Source organism: Tachypleus tridentatus, chromosome 11 (genome assembly GCF_004210375.1).
Source record: "Tachypleus tridentatus isolate NWPU-2018 chromosome 11, ASM421037v1, whole genome shotgun sequence".
In the NCBI taxonomy this organism is placed as follows: Eukaryota; Metazoa; Arthropoda; class Merostomata; order Xiphosura; family Limulidae; genus Tachypleus; species Tachypleus tridentatus.
Genome location: NC_134835.1, coordinates 70,587,204 through 70,600,395, shown reverse-complemented (window position 1 = coordinate 70,600,395; position 13,192 = coordinate 70,587,204).

Genomic DNA, 13,192 nt, shown 5'->3' with positions numbered 1-13,192 from the left:
AATCCACGAGCAAGGCGACCCATTGATCAAATACGGAAAAAAGGTCGAGGTCTAAACGAATGCAAAGATACCGCTCGTGTGTCTAAGTTTCCAGCACAGCAGGACGCCAGCATGCCTCTAAAACCTGTGAGGGTGGCCCGGTACGGCCAGAAGTTAAGTAACTTGTAAATTATGTGTACGTCACGAAGAGGGGAAATATCTTTACAGTCAACGTACAGACAGCAACTCGGTGACAACCTGATCCGTTCATGATATTAATTAATAACACTTGAATCCGATTCCGGGTGTTTAAATAGATACTGGTATTAAAGTTATATTAATTTGATCTCTATATTACCTTTACCTACATGATGTATTGTTTACCCAAACACACACTTTTAGCTCATCACTTGCATCCTTCTTTGCTGGACTTCGTGTGTGGACTACGTAACTGACGGATATTTCTTCGTCGATTTTATTCATTTTGCCAAATTAACGCTAATCCGTGTTATCCCCATTTTATTGGCATAACGGTAATTCTGCGGACTTATAACACCAAAAATTAGATTTCGATACCTGTTGTTAGCATAGCACAGTTATACCATTGTGTAACTTTGCACTTAAGTACAAACAAACAAATCGTTCTAAAAGATGGCTATACCTGCGAAATCCTAATTTAAAAATTCGATTAGACTTATGAATTGCTTTGAGCTTGCTATCCTAATCCTTATTAATTTAATTGCTAGGCAAACATATTAATTTTATCCAATGAAATCTGAGTTTGCGATGAGAGTTAGCTTTTTCAAAATTCGCCTGAACAGAAATATAAAACGCAAAACTAAAACGTAGCTGGATGTAGGGCTAATTAGAGGGCTGAAGTCCCCAGATTTTTAACCATCTTCCCTGCTCTGTGCGTCACATCTGATTCACAGAACATAATATGTATCATATGTGATAAACACCCGTATTTATTTAGTATGTAACTGCTTCTCTGGAACGTGGCAATGAAAACTGGATGTTTCAGTTTAATAGATGAGATTGGAAGAGGGCTTAAGCGATATGCTTCACTCGTACCTTAAATAACTTTTATAATAGAAATTTATAATGATTTTAATTACATCTATCTCAGTTGTTTAGAATTTAGCCTCCACTATAATAGAGTAGCTACGCGCATGATAAAGGGGAAAAATGTTCCCAATTTTTTTTTTAACCCACTAAACCGTTTCTAACTGCCACCACCTGTGAAATTGGTTTGTGGTTGATAAGCAAACTAGATTTCTTGAAGATGATAGTATTTTACTGTATAACAGCCAGTGTGCATTACGTCACACACCCCTCCAGTCCAGCGGTAACTCCACGGAGTTACAATGCTAAAATTAAGAGTTCGATTCCCCTCACTGGGCTCAGCAGATAGCCCGATGTGGCTTTGCTCTAAGAAAACACATACGCATTACGTCACGCATGATTTCTCAAAATAGGAAGAGTCGTAAAACCCAGGATGCATTTATACAGATAGAATTGCTCAATTACCGTTTGTTCATTATTATTTCTGTGATAGAGGGCCATGAAAGAGGTGCCGTGAAACCTTGAAGTGTAATGAGAGTTGATATAATAAACCTGAAGTGAAGATGTAGGATCACATAGTCTAGAGCCAAATACATAAAAATTGTCATGAAAGTAAAAAATAGATTCAGTTTCAAACTTGAATCGTTTCTGAATTAAGCTGTTTTCTGTTATAGTGTGTTTTTCTCATAGCAAAACCAGCTCGGGCTATCTGCTGTGCCCACCGAGGGGAATCGAACCCGTGATTTTAGCGTTGTAAATCCGTAGACTTACCGATCTACTAGCGGGGGGCTTTCTGTTATAACTCCCTCGTTTTTAATTATAAACAAATCTGTTTAATCAACAGAACTTCTAAATTAATAAATCAAGTTTTTTGTGTTTTTTTTTTCAGTTTTGTTGTTTATAATTTTTTTATATACTGAATGATTTTAGTGTATAAACTAACCACCACATACTTTTTCTGAGCAACGTGACATTAAAGCTGTTGTTAGAACGTAGTGTTACCAAAACACACTTCTTTCTTTATACATTAGACGTTGCTAATCTAACCGATTTTTATAATAATTATTCTATGAATATTTCACGAATGATCAGAAAGAAATTTACCGAAGGTTAACATTGGTATAACGAGGATTCGAACTCAGGAACATCAGATTGCGAGTCGAAATATGTCAGCCCTTATTTAGATAAAGTTGATTTGTAAGGTTTATAATTTTGAATTATCAGGCTACTCTGAAATATCTGGTCTTATAGGTGCAGTATTCGTAGGATAAACTTGGCGCTCGCGCAATAATTGAAGCTGTATCTGCATGATCTACAGAACGATAATGACTGTGGTTTGTTATTGGTTAAATATATGAGAGACAAGCAGCTCGGTGTGAAGTTAAGATAAAAACTTTATTCACTGGAGATAGAAACGAAGTCGGACAGACACTGACTTATTTGGATGTTGGTAATTATTGTGTTTCAGTATGTTACTTAAATTAATTGAAACAATGGATAAAACTGTATGGAAGTGAAAATTAAATAATAATAATAAAAACTATTTACGCAAAGAAAAGTGTGTGGTTAAACGCAAAGTTACATAATGGGATATCTGTGCTGTGCCCGCCGTGAGTATTTAAACCAGATTTTTAGTGTTATAAGCTCTCCAGAACATTAGTCCACGATGAGTACTGAACAATCAGCAACATTGTTTGCTTTGTAATTCTAATTGAATCAAACACTATTTTATTACCGATGGGTCGTCAGGGGACGCTACATGTTGTTTATTAGCGCAAAGCTACACAAACAATGGAGTAATGGTGTTCTGTCCATCGCAGGAAGTCAAACGCCAGATTTTATCATTTTATAAGTCCGTAAGCTTATTCCTGAACCACAAGGAGACAACATAAACTGTGAAAAAAGTATTAAAATATATCGTCCAATCGTAAACTGTTACCACTAAGTCACAAATAGAAACAGTGAGAATATAATTCATACTACGTCATAACTATATATATGTATAACCTTTTATTTAATTCAACGAAAGAGTATTAATAGAAATGAACATCGTGTTTCTGATTTAATTTTTTATTGAATTCAAACAATTGGTTAAATGGTCTTCTATTGTCAATGTTTTTACAGTTTTGTCATTTTTCTCAAAAACTCTAAAATATTTTTGGTGTGTTTGTGTTTTTCGTATAGCAAAGCCACAAAGGGCTATCTGCTCAGCCCACCGAGGGGAATCGAACCCCTGATTTTAGCGTTGTAAATCCGGAGAAAATATTTTTGGAGTTTTCCGGACAAAGTCACATTTAGAAGCTTACTGTTATAACTGATTATTGGTTAATTGTTTTAATTGTAAGTAAAAACCTACGGATGTCGTCAAATGTATATTCTATATAATAAATAGCTTATAACAGTTTCATATTGAAGTAGGAAAAAAAACTTTTACTAATTAGCGGCTGCTTTTAAACCAGGAATAATATGTTTCAAACTTCAAATCGTACAATTTCCATTAAAAAGATACAAAGAACAATAAATGTGCATTCTTAACCTACGGGCGCGGGGTTAATCTGATGATAAAGCTCTGAATTTCGGAGCTCCTTCAAGCTGTAGGTGTGTTATAAGAATAACGGTCAGTTCCTTAGTGTAAGTAGTGGGTGAAAAGATGCTGTTAACTGCCTACCTTTCCTTTAGTCAATAATTTCCTCAACATGTTTTAGAATTTCTCTATTTACGACATAAGGATTATGAATAACACGTTTTAAGTTGGCAAATTAACCATGTTCAGCTTTCAAAATATTTAATACTTCCCCACTCATTAGAAGAATGGTTCGTTTTTATTTTAAATTTTGATGACATCAAATTCTCCTTGCTTTCATTAGCTTTAGTGAAAAGATAAAACTCCAAACCTTTGGAATAAATTCCCAATTACTTTCATTTTATATTAATTACAAGTAATTTTTTTATTATTATAGATAGGGGGATATAAGAAAAGGCTTAAAACAATACGAATATGTCAATGATATTTGATGCTTTTTCTGTTCTTGAGTGTCTAAGGTAAGCATAATAAAATTCAAACCTGGTGTAACTGCGGTACCCGATACAATAGAACCTCGATATTAAGAGCGCCCTTCGGAATGCGTCCAAATTCCCTCTATACCCTATAGCAAGATGCCCTTAATATCAAAAATGAGTCAAGCAAAGCTGAATTTCGTATTAACCGTACTAAATATCTGGAATTTAAGGCCCCCTACACGGGTGTTCGTGAGTTGCACGTTGCCATTGCACGAAGGGTTGTCAACAGGAGGTCTCAGGGGGTGGAATAACTGTGCTATTTTTACATTATCGGATAGCAGCTTTCAAGGTACTTCTCTTCAGAGTTTGAACTGTGTAACGGACTTAATATTATATTACTATTTTAATATCTATGTGTGATTCAGTTTAATATATATTTAAAAGTGCATTTAACTTATACTGTTGACTGTGTAATTCACAAGTCCGTCTGTTCTCCAAATTTGTAGAAGATTCTTGGGAGTAAAAATAAACATTTGTTTTACGAAAACACACTATAACGTTTTTGAAACTTTGAGAGGTTGGCATGATTCGTATAAAAGCAGAGAGACGAGTATAGAAGAAGATTATTATTAGTCAGCTACAGTCAGTGAGTTGTATGCCTCAAAAGTTACAATTGTGATTAAAGCCTATTAATCGGAAGACTATAGAACTGGATCAGGAACGTTTGTAGATTTCGAACATTACAAACCGTTCAACTTTAGTGAATAACTTCGAACGTCAGTATTTCTACGAGGGTATTAAATATTATTGCTGGGGAAAGTCACCTTGTTCCCACTGAAAGGCCAATCAAGCTAGCTTGCTTAGCGAGTGTGACAGTATCAACTCAGAATTCATTTGCTCTCGTGGACTTAGGTCGTCGAAAAAAAATTCAGCACCAGACCGGATATAAAACTCAGTATTGTTTGTAACTTTATAAAAATCTTGTATATAAGCCATCACACTGTAATAACTATTAGTAATAGTTACTACAAATAAATTGTATTGTAGTTTGTTTGTTTGTTTCAATATTAAAATTTATTTATGCTGAACAAGAAGATTGCGTATCAGTTTTGTTGGCAAATATCATAAATGAATATCGATATGTACCGAATTTAACTTCTAAATTAAAATTACAATTTTCGGCTATTTGAAATCGTAATACGTAACGTACGTAACATAATAATAAATCGGAGACTGGTCCGATATAAATTATAATAGAGTTACGACAGAAAGTGTTCCTACACCTGCGTCGTGAGTAGTGTTTTCCTCATAACCTAAATAGTATTACGATTAGGATAATGAAAGTAAGGTGTATTATAAATATTATACTAATACACATCTACATAATTTTTTATGTAAATTTAGCGACAAGTAAACTGTTTATAAACAAATAACCAAACATAGAAGGGACATAAAGTGTTCGTGCGTCTGCTTTAATGGTCAATTGTGTAGCTTTTCAGGTGAATTACTTGGCGCAATCTCTCCTCATAACCCTCTAGGATCGTTTGACAGTACTCGACTGGTATTTTCTTCCATTCTTCTTTACAGAAGGCCTCCAACTCTTGCAAGTTTTTCGGATGACGCTGATGAACCCTGGTCTTCAACTCATGCCAAACGTTTTCAATTCGGTTGAGATCACGTGACTGCGATGGCCACTCCAGAACGCTTATATGGTTCCTCTGCAACCAGGATTGCACATACTTCGATGTGTGTTTAGAGTCATTGTCGTGCTGGAAGATCCAACGATGCCCAAGCCGCACCGGGAATGATGCTCGATATAAGTGCGTAATATATCAACGTACTCTTCTTTTTTCATGATTCCGTTGACGCGGTGAAGGCTGCTTACATCAGAAGAGCTGAAGGAACCCCATAGCATGATCGAGCCACCTCCGTATTTAACTGTAGGGACGATGTTATTTGGAAGATTTCGTTCCCCCATCTTACGGAAAATATGGTGAACATCATTGTGACCGAAAAGCTCGATTTTAGTCTCGTCTGACCAAAGAATACTCTTCCAATAGGTAAAGGGTTTATTTACATGCTTTAAACCCAGAAGAGCGTAACATGTTCGTAAATGTAGATGAGCTTACTTCAATCCCAGTTTCTCTTACCAGTTTCTGTACGTCGTTACGTGTTAAACGAGGGTTCCTACTAACTTCCTCTTGGTTCTTTCTGGAATTTTGGTGGGGCGTCCGGAACGATGGAGGTTAGCAGTTGATCCTGTAAGCTTAACTTTGGCAGTTGTGCTTTGAACAGTAGATTTCGGCACATTAAGTTGTGTAGCAATACCGGAAAGAGACACACGAGACTTGTATTTTACAATAATTCGGTTTTTTAAATCACAGTTGTTTCCTGTTTACCATGATTACCAAGCAGATAATGACGGAGACTGTGCTAAATTGCCGGAAGTACATTTTTTCCTGGCTAAATTCCAATAATTATGAGCCCAGTGTCTAGTTTTGGAATGGTATAATGTAGTTTACTCGCCAAACTAAACAAAATTTTTTCGGCAATATCAGTGTTTTCACACGTTCTGAACTGTACGAACACTTTTTGCTCCTCCTATTTTTGGTTATTTGTTTATAAACAGTTTATTTGTCGTTTAATTTACATAAAAATCTATGTAGATGTGTGTTAGTATAATATTTATAAGATAACCTACTTCTATTAGCCTAATCGTGATACCTTTTATGCTATGAGCAAAAAACCACTCGGGACGCAAGGGTACGAACACTTTCTGTCGTAACTGTACCTAAAAAATAAACTGGGGGACTCGTCCGAGATCTGTATCAGATCCAAGTATGGAAGTAGTTTCTCCAGATCACTTGTGTTGTTGATTAGCTCACTGATAAAAATGTTAATGTATTTAGGAAGGAACTCAGACCTTTTGTGTCTGTTGTTTCTGTGTCTATAGGACACTAATCCTATATCCATCCATATTCTACGTGATGTGATATTGAGGCAACTCGGTCATTGTTGTTAGAAGGTTTGAGTTCTGCCATTGGTGAATCTGTTATTACCCAGGGTATTGTGGGTATCTTTGTTAATGTTCCTCTTCATGACATGTGTTTAACATCAGATCTAGTTTCATGACTAGTTGTGGTTGGAGTAAGACCTACTCTATTAATTAAGGGTGCATCGTTATTGTTGGAAAACAATCTGGTTGGAGGCGGGGAATTGTTGCCAAACCCAAAATGGTTAGCGATCCAATCACTGTTTCATCTAAGAATTATGTTTCCCTCGTGTGCTGTGACTCAAGCTCAGGATTGGAAATTAAACCAAAAAGAAATGATAGACACATGTTCAGAGGACGACATTATAGATTTATGTCAGAAGTTTTTTTAATCCGACGTGGATCTTGTGAATGATTGTCCTACTGATATGTCTTTGTTGATTGACAATGATAGACATGAGGGATCTAGTTTATCTAGTGAAATTACATTTGCTAGAAGTGAACTGATCACTGAGTAAGAAATGAATCCGCAGAACTCTTCACTCTCAAAAGATGAGCTGGAGAAAGTTCTAGAATGGTGTACTCATGAGGAAATTAAAACCACCAAATGTGCTTGCTTCAGAGGAATTGACTGTAGTTTATCCAAAAGCATATGATTCTAGAATATTAAGAGTTGCACATGAATTCCCCATGTAATGTCATTCAGGTATCAACAGGACATGTGGCAAAATTATGATACATTTCTTTTGGATGAAGATTATGCAGAATGCTTCTCAGTTTTGCAAAACATGTCATACATGTCAATTGGTAGGAAAATCTATCCAGAAAATTTCCGTTGCTTATTTGACACCTATCCCAGTTTTGAAGAACACCTAAGTCATGTGATTATTGATAGTGTTAAGCAAAAACAATAGCATTTGTGTTTGTTTAAGCACTTTCACGTGATATGTAAATTTAAGGTTATTTCTATTGATTTTGTTATGTACTGTTACGATTTTTGAATTATATTTAATGTATTTTTATCACTATATATATATATGATTTACAGTCTCACGTTTTACATTTTATTTACTGTTATACATTTATTTTAATATCTGTGTTTGTTTCAGTTTAATATATATATATAAGTGCATGTAACTTGTATTGTTAAACGTGTATTACGAAAGACTGTTCTCGAGCGTAAGAATTAACAATGTGCAATGTGTGTATGTAAATACCAGAATTGTTCTCTTAGCTAGAATTTATACAAAATTTCCTCTCAAGCTTTTACAAAAGGTAACCAACGTAATGCGGCGAGATGATTGTATTGTTGGTTTACTGCAGCCAGTATACTATAAACCTCGGAAGCTATAACTGTGATGAACGCTTATTAATCAGAAAACTATAGATTATTGACCATGAACGTTCATATATATCGGACATTACAAACCATTTAACTTCATTGAATGTACTTCGGATCTTAGTATTTCTATAATGACATTACATGTTGTTGTCGGTAAAAAAATTACGTGCTTTCAAGGAAGCAGCTAACTAGCCGTCAGAAGAAGTGTACCCATGTATCAACATAGAATTAATTCGCTCTCCATGAACCGTTGACAAAAGAATCAGTTGCAGATCAGATAGAAGACTCGTTATTGTTTGTAAGTTTTTAAAACTTGTTTGTATAAATTATTATTTGCAATAACCATTATTATCAATTTTATTATTGTTTTTTGTAATAAAATATTTGTCCTAAGTTTGTTTTGAATTTTGCACAAAGCTACACGAGGACTATCTGCACTAGTAGTCCTTAATTTAGTAGTGTAAGACTATAGGGAATACAGCTAGTCATCACTACCCACTGCCAACTCTTGGACTGCTATTTTACCAAAAATAGAAGGATTGATCATCACATTATAATGCCCCACAAATGAAAGTGTGAGCAATTTTGATGTGACGGGGATTCAAACCAGCAACCTTCAGATTACGAGTCGAACCATCAAACCACTTGGCCATGCTGGGCCCAGATTTGGGTTAAGAAAGAAAATTGTGTGAATCAATTTTGTTAACAAATATTATAAATTTGGTACATATCGACTTTCAATTAACTACTAAATTAAAGTTAAGTTTCTAGCTATTTGAAATCGTCCGAGATAAATTATAATACGTATCAACTGTTAAATATAGGAAAGGATATGTGTAATTTGTCCGACTACTCAATTCTAATGGTACGTACTGTCCTGCCAAAATATTGTGGACATCTCTCTAAAGGAGTGATAAGCAGCAGGTTATGAAAAGAAACTTATTGGTGATGAATACAGGTATGTGTCAGTTAATACATCATTAATGTTGAAACTCATACAATATGGCAAATTGTCAAGAAGTATAAAAACTTGAGTAGTAAGATTCATTAAAAAATAAGATTTTCTGATTTCTTTAACCTCCTAATAGCTTGTGTTTCAATACCGAACCTCGGCAGATAACAGATAGCCCACTGTGTATCACTACGCTTAAAAACAAAGAAACGGTTATAGATTCCATTATATAAATAGATTATTCTCAACTGAAAATAATTTCATAGTGTAAAACATTAAATATGGCACCCACTTCACATTGTAGGACTAGAGAACAACTTTTAATTAGATTCACTAACATATTTGAATAGAGAATTCGTACACAGCAAACTAACATGCTACGTTTATGACACAAAAGAATTATGAATTTCATACTTTTTTTAAATTTTTTGGCACAACTCTGGAGTTATTATTTTAGCAACAAATAGTGAGATTGAAAGTTACATTATAATGTCCTCTTGGCTGAGAGGGCTAGCATCTTTAGTGTGACGGGGATTCGAATCTGCGACCCTCGGATTACCAGTCGAGCGCCCTAAGCACCTGGTCATACTGGGTCCTATAAAATAGGCAGAACCCTATACAGATATCTTGTATTGTACATGTACGAGTCAACTAAGAATACATAATCCCGCACAATGTCTTGATCATGTACGAATCAGCTAAAGACGCGAACAGTATTGTGCAAAAGTGTTAGAATAATGTCAAAGAATACATTTCAATCTATTTTCAAAAAAACAATGGAAGTCAAATCACAGGTGGAACATCAACATTTTATTAATCTTCATATTTAGTATAACAGAAACTTGATGGAAGTGCTCGAGTTCAACAAACACTTTATATCTTCTGTCTCCCATTTAGCTTTAATAACTGCAGACAGTCTTTCAGGCAGTGTAGCAACATATTTATTCGAAGTGTCCCTAGGGATTTTATTCCATATGTTTCTAATGCATTCCCATAAAATGTTTTTTTTTGAAAATAATTTCGAGTTGTTAAGTTTTTGATCTATCAAATCCGAGATCTGCTCAATTGGGTTGAGTTTGAACCATTACTTTATTTCAATTACTCCAACAACTTTTTTCTTAGCTAAGTAATTTCTGTATAGGTTGGATGAAGGTTTGGGGTCATTATCGTCTTGATAGTAGAATCCTTCATCAATAATACACAAACCACTGGGTGTACATACCATAACAGATCGGTATTTAATGTACTGTCATTGGTCCATCATACCTTTTATTTTGCAAATATCTGTTGTTGCATTTTCAGAAAAGTACCCCCAAACCAAGAAACTGCCTTCCACATCCTCTCAGATAAGTGATATGCATTGAAGTAAGTATTTTTAACCTTTATTCCACCGAACCAAATATTTCAAACTTGGACCCATCCATTCATAACACCATTTTCCAATCATCAACAATCCAGTTTCTGTACTTTTTTAGAATATGTCGGTCTCTTGACGATATTTGGTGGTCAAAGTAAAGGATTTTTAACTGTTACTCAACCAAATATTCCATATTCTTTATACTGTAGATCTGGACACTTTTTTAACATTTGGTACCTGGTGGTTCATCTCATGCTTGTTATTAATGGAGGTCGTCCTTCTATCGTAAATGCTACATAAACGAAGATACTTAACATCAGTATTAATAAGACCAGGTGTTCTGCTTTTTCCTTTCATATTTTCAAATTTATCTGTCTTGGTCTCATGATCTAGGGTGTACTTGATAATGTTTGTGGAGCATTTTAAGTGTGCAGCAATTTGTCAGAGTCCATGCAGCATCACGTTAAACTTTTACGTGAACTCTCTGCTCTACTGACAATTCTCTACACTTTGTACTAGCTTCTTTCTATATAATTAACACATTGCATAGGACTATAACTGTTGTTTCAGATCCTAAATTTGATCAGTATGTTTATTCAAGCAGAACCCTTAAGACGTGCCTTTGGTACAAGTATAAGGGAATTCTAAAAAAAAAAAAAAATTATAAGTATTCTCACCCTGTCTCATTCAACTGTGAAGGATCAGTTGAAATTTACATTCTGTAATGGTGTGGAAGAATTCGTCTCATTAAATGCAAAGAATGATAAAATTTTCTCTTGTCCTAATACTTTTGCATAGTACTGTAATAGTACATAGTACTGTAATCCCAAATGTAGAAGTCAACTAAGGACACATAATCCCACAAAATGTCTCGTACGACACATGAATAAAAGGCTGCGTTATAAATACTGATTTCTGAGTTGCTTTTGGTACTTACAACTTTTCTTTATTACTTACAACTTAATAAGTGTGATGATACTCTATATCCTACCACCATCTTTTTTACAGAATTGTAGGTTTCCTAAATATTTAAGTACGGTTTGTTTTCCCAATCAAATTATGCTTTAAACAGGTTTAAAGACTGTGTATAGACTGCTATTTATTCTTTATCATTTGATAACTCAGCTTACACTACAGAAAGTCGAAATATCCATGCATGTTTCAATGCGTTTAAATGTTATACAGTAATTTCTTCTAAAGAGAAAACAAATGCAACGACCTTGTTGACCTATGTAGTCACGTGAATAACCATCATGATAGAAACTTAATAGTTCCATTTACTCATGTTCTACAGTAAGAATAAACCCTGAAACACACTAAAGAATTGAAAAAATATCAAGAAGGGGGCATAAAACGCATGATATCTCCGCATATCACAAACTAAACAGTAATCCATATGTATGCTTATACGTTTAAAATATTTTGGTTAAAAACAGGCGCTAATAATCTAAAGTAAGAGAATCAAAATTAGCCACGAGGGTAACTAAAAGTATTAAAAATAATATCATACAAACAAGTAATATAACTTGATAATAATTAAAAAAAATACTGAACTAAATGAAAAGACAATATATTGGCCAATTATATTAGTAGGTAATTTAATTTCCTGGTCACATTTCATTGGTGACTTTTACAAGGCCGGATTATTTATTATAGATGTCTATGATTTGTTGGCGATTCGATTACGTTCAACAATAAACAGATAACACACAATCCACTTGTTCTGAAATAATATACTCAAAACAAGTGAAATGTTTTACAAAAATTCGTTACACTATTGATTATTACAGTTATATTCAGAGTTTCAAATGGATGTCTCATTTTCATCAACGCTCATAAAGAAGGGATCAGTTACTTTTCAACACCATTTAACATCACAAATTATTTATTTTCTCCTCTGTTGTCACAATACAATCAGTGATAACTTCACTACGTTACCCCATGGGTTGCCACAATTCTATCGAGATCTTTTAATAATTCTCTTTTACGTCCAAGGTCCACACAGCATGGTTCAGTTACTTTTTAACCTGGCCCTGTATTGCCAGGTGGTTAAGGCACTCGACTCGTAATTTGAGGGTCGCGGATTCGAATCTCCGTCACACCAAATATGCTCGCCCTTTTAGCCGTGGGGGTGTTATAATGTGACGATAAATCCCACTATTCGTTGGTACAAGAACAGCCCAAGAGTTGGTGGTGGGTGGTGATGACTAGCTGCCTTTTCTCTAGTTTTACACTATTAAATTAGGGACGGCTAGCGCAGATAGTCCTCGTGTAGCTTTTTTGGGGTTACAGCTTCTTTCTTTGAGTAAATTATAGGAGTAATAAGGGAGTTTGATCAATACACTGCGGCCTTTGTGGGTCATGAGGATCCCTTGTAATGTAAGGCTTTCCTATGGCTCAGCAGTAAGTTCTGAAGGCTTATAGAGCTAAAAACCGAATTTCGATACCCGTAGTTGGTACAGCACAGAGAGCTTTATGCTTAACAACAAATAAACAAATCTAATG